Source organism: Egretta garzetta, unplaced genomic scaffold (assembly GCF_000687185.1).
Source record: "Egretta garzetta isolate BGI_Z169 unplaced genomic scaffold, ASM68718v1 scaffold574, whole genome shotgun sequence".
NCBI classification, from domain to species: Eukaryota; Metazoa; Chordata; class Aves; order Pelecaniformes; family Ardeidae; genus Egretta; species Egretta garzetta.
In genome coordinates, this window is record NW_009259488.1 from 370620 (window position 1) to 375574 (window position 4955).

The window sequence follows — 4955 nt, forward strand, 5'->3', positions numbered from 1 at the left end:
GGGAAGACAGGGACTTCAGGGTATGTGTTGGCTCCGTCAGGGAGCTACTGTGGGTCACAAGAGGCAAAAGAGGGCTCACATCAGCCCTGTTCGTGTTCTTCTTGAAAAGGAGAGGGGAAAGACGAGCTCGACGCTGCGTTGCTCTTCGCTTCATTGGTGTGGCAGGCGGCGGGCTCTGACCTGCAGCTGCTCAGATGCTGGGCGATGGAGACGAAAGAAAAGCCTTCAGATGAGATTTCCCAGCCAAACCTGTGCTGGTAAAATGTGCCGCTCCGGCTCCAGCTCCAGCTCCTCAGCACTTCTCTGCACGGAGATGCCGAGCAACCCACCATGCCCACGCAGGTGATCCCGCGGGGAGGCTGCGAAGGGCGATAGCGCCTGGGTCCTGGCACGCAAGTGCTGCCTTTCCCTCTGCTGCCTTCCATGGTGAGGATTTTCCAGCATGGGGCACAGAGCATGGGCGAGGGAGAGGGAGAGATGCCATCTTTGCTGGGAGCTGTTGCAAAGGTAGAGCTCGGGGAAGAGAGGTTTTTGTGGAGAGCTGTGAAGGTCTGTGGTAAATCCAGGGGTTTCCATGGATTTGGCATGGCCTGTAAACCATTTGCTCCTGTTAGAAGGAGGCAAAGTTTTGTGCTTCCATTAACCGCTGTCCTAAAGGGGAATGTGGCTATGAATGCTTGGCTTACAGTGGGATATTTTTCCCCCCAGGGTGGCCTAAACTCATCATAACTCGGGGGGGGCTGGCCCGCCCCAGCAGTGCTGGCACCCAAAGCTCGCAGCGCTGAAGTGCTTTCCATCGCAGCGGCCAGGCCCTTGCCTGACGCACTGAGCCAAGCGAAGGGTACCTGGCTGCCCTGCCGCCCTGCGTGTCCTGCCGACCGGCCGAGTCTGTGGGAAGATAAAAGACCCCGCCGCCGCTGCTAGCCCGCCAAGGTCTGCTTTGGCTGAGGGAGCCGGGCTCTGGTCCTGCCAACTGGGCAGCGAAGTGGCTTTCGGTTGCGTTAAAGCCCAGCTGTTGTAATGGAGAGTTCCTCCTAGGTGTTCAAAACTTGGCGTAACTCCGGTGTGCCTCCGGCAATCGGCAAAGGCAGGCACTGCGTAGGGACTGGGACGTGCCAAGTGTCAGTAGTCCCACTTGGCCACTGCAGGTGAGCTGTGGCTTCTCGGCTCCCAGAGTTACAGCTGCTCAGGGCACAGGCTTGAGCCCAAAACCTGCGGAGAGCAAGTGCAGCCCCAACTCCCCTGCCGGATCGCAGCCTCCATGGGCAGGCACCAGCTGGTTTTCTTTGGGTGGCTGGGATATATAACGCGGCACGGAGCTGAAGCTGTCCCCAGGCGTGGCTGGCACTGTGTAGGTCCAGCGCCGTAAGGTGTTCATCTTAGCAGCCTGTAAAGGGATCAGAGCCGAAAATCAAGGTGTGGGTGTGTTGCAGCTGCCAGCAATGCAGCAGGGAGGAGACAGGACTTGATAAAGGCCTTCTGGAGGCAGCAGCATCTCCGTCCAGCCCCCACCTTTCCCTTCTCCCACTGTCCACACTCCAAACCTGAGCACCCTCCACAGTGGGGGTACTTGGTATATCTTGTCTCACCGGGCCGTGTTCTCAAGAACCAGCCATGGGTACCAATAAACAGAGCACCAGCCAGGAGAGGCTGTGGCAGCATGGGAGGCTCAGACGGCACCTAAATTGTGGTGAGAGGAGAAAATTGATTTCATTCTGTCTCTGAAATGCCACAAGCATTGACGGAGGGGGAGTATTTAGGTCTTTTGTGTAGGCAGCAGCATGTGCCGCACAGAGATCGAGCAGCGAGGGACTTGTGAGCACTGGAGGTTTCCCTCAGATGTCGATGGGGAATGGTATTTGCAGCCTGGGAGCAAAGGAGCTTTCTCGTGCATTTATTTCATTGTTTGCTGGGGGCCCTGGGATGTAACATCCCGGGACAAGAGGACTCTGTCAGAGGTTGCTGGAGGTGACCTTTTCCTCTCAGGCTCTGGAATGGGCTGCCCAGGGAGGTGGTTGAGTCCCCATCCCTGGAGGGATTTAAAAGAAGGGTCGATGAGATGCTTAGGGACATGGTTTAGTGGTGGGATGGCAGGGTTAGGTTAACGGTTGGACTTGATGATCTTAAAGGTCTTTTCCAACCTAGATGATTCTATGATTCATCAAACCTTGGTGTTTGTCCTTCTCTGCTGCCCATCCTCAGCTTCCCAGTGCATCGACATAACTGGTGGCATTAACACCAGGTAAAGTGGCTCAGTGTCAGTGCTTTCAAACAGGTGATCTTGGCTTGTTTTCCCAGTTCTTGGGATCTTCTAGATTTGCCATCTCATCCCAGAGGGCTCCGCAGCACGCATTCATCTCTCAGGACATTCCCCAAAAGCTGTGGATGCTACAGATACGTGGCTCTTTGTGGCTTTCGTTGCAGCTCTTGCCTGGCACCATGGAGACAATCTCTAATCTCTAGATGGGATGGAAAATGCGGTGCCAGCATGGTTTTTCTTGGAGGTTTAGTGGTGGGATGGCAGGGTTAGGTTAACGGTTGGACTTGATGATCTTAAAGGTCTTTTCCAACCTAGATGATTCTATGATTCATCAAACCTTGGTGTTTGTCCTTCTCTGCTGCCCATCCTCAGCTTCCCAGTGCATCGACATAACTGGTGGCATTAACACCAGGTAAAGTGGCTCAGTGTCAGTGCTTTCAAACAGGTGATCTTGGCTTGTTTTCCCAGTTCTTGGGATCTTCTAGATTTGCCATCTCATCCCAGAGGGCTCCGCAGCACGCATTCATCTCTCAGGACATTCCCCAAAAGCTGTGGATGCTACAGATACGTGGCTCTTTGTGGCTTTCGTTGCAGCTCTTGCCTGGCACCATGGAGACAATCTCTAATCTCTAGATGGGATGGAAAATGCGGTGCCAGCATGGTTTTTCTTGGAAAAAATCCCAGCCAGAACCATCCTGCCCATATCGCAGTGCACATAGCAGAGGAAAGGGGCCGTCACCCTATATACAACTGTCTCATGGGGAAACAACTGTGACACCCCCTGCCTTTGGCCAGAAGCGAGCATCAGACAGTGTTTCCCACACTCTTCCTCACTCCATCTCCCCACTCTGTACTTATCCTCACCGAGTGTTTCATTTCCAGCCTGGAGACATCAGCAGCAGACTTAATCCCTGGATCCCATAGAAGGGGATCACACCAAAATCCCGTCCTCAGCTTGTGAGGGGCAGGGAGAACCAGCTCAGGCCACACGGTGAGCCACTTCGGTGGGATCCAGGGCCAGTGAGACTACATCACCCTCATGCCTCCAGGTCACCAAAGCCAGTAAAAAGTACGCGTTGACCTGACAGAAGCATTTAGGAACAACCCCCCAAAAGGAGCTACACACAGACTCTGTGTATTTGGGGATACTATGTGGATGGGGGGGGAGGGGGTGTCCCCAGGTGTCTCTTGTTTCTTTTCACATCAGTATCCTGGGTGGGGGCCCTGGGACAGAGCCCCATTCTCCACCCACCTCCCTCATTGCCACCACGTCTTGTCCCGTCCCTGCTCCACATCTCATAGGGTGCCATCACCACCATCAAGCGGAGCTGGGACCCTCTCACCACCACGATACCAAGCCGTCCACAACGTTAAAAGCACAAAACACAAAGGGACTGAACTGAACCTTTTAAACAGGGTGAGATGTTTTATAAGCGTTGCCTCATCCATATCCCACCCACCCCAGACGCACCCGCCGTGTAACCTATAGACTCTCAACGTGGATTGTTTCATTCAAATAAAGCTGCCATACTCGAGTGGGTGAGCCTGCGTGTCCCTCTGTGCCGGGTTGGGATGGCAAGGCACGGCCCATAACTTGTGCTCACGGCGGGTGGGATGGGGAGGAGCTCGTGGTGCTGCCCAACGCTGGGGTACAGGCCAGTGTTTGGCCCATGGGTCTTCCCAAAACATCTCGTTAAGTCCCTGGGGAAGGCTTCTCATTTTTGCTCAAACCCTACCACAGGGGCGGGGTGTAGGACACGGCACGGGCAGATTTGGGGCTGGGGGAGCCTTGTGGAGGGAGCATGGGGTGGGTGGCACCCCTGATGTGCCCTTACCCAGCACTGCTGCCGCCTTTCCCAAACCTCCCTTTCCCGCCCCAGGCCTGCAGCCATTGCTGCTAAGCAAAGCTGGTCCTCTTCCATCCCTCACTCTTGACCTCTCCCACAAGGAGAGGAGATGGGGCAGCAGCTCCAAAACTAGTAGGTGTGATACGAGCCAGCAGCCGTGGGCTGACAGTGTGGCACCAGGTCCCCTTGTCCTGGTACTCCCCTCCACCCCAGGGTCTCCAGCATGGGTCCAGCTACTCCATGGACCCATCTGGGACTGGGCAATGCCAGCCATGGCCCACATCATGCCCAAGATGTTCTTGGGTGGAGGTGTCTTCTCTGTGCCGCGAGATCTGCAGGGCTACTCAGCTAGAGTCTAAGTAAAAATTGCCTCATCCCAACACTGTGGGTAGAGCAACACTTAAGAGAACTGGATGTGAGAGCTAAACATAGTTTGTTTTTACATGCCACAGGCTGCAACTGTTGGCTGAAGCTCCACAGATGCTAAAACATTAAAACAGCCCCCAGGTACCTGCCCTGACTGTGGAGCCCATAAGCTACAGCCATACCCTCCACTTTGGCTGGTGTTAACGATGCTGAGTGAGTGGCATCCTGGGCTGCGTGGAGAAAGTTTGGGGCAGGGCTCAAAGCAATGCAAAAGGGTCCTCCAAGCCAAGCCAGCATTTCTTATTCAGCCTGAAGAAGAGAAGACTGAGAGGGGACCTCATCAACACCTACAAATGTCTCAAGGGTGGATGTCATGAGGACGGAGCCAGACTCTTTGCAGTGGTGCCCAGCAACAGGACAAGGGGCAATGGGCACAAACTGAAACAGAAGAGGTTTCAGTTGAATATGAGGAAGAACTTCTT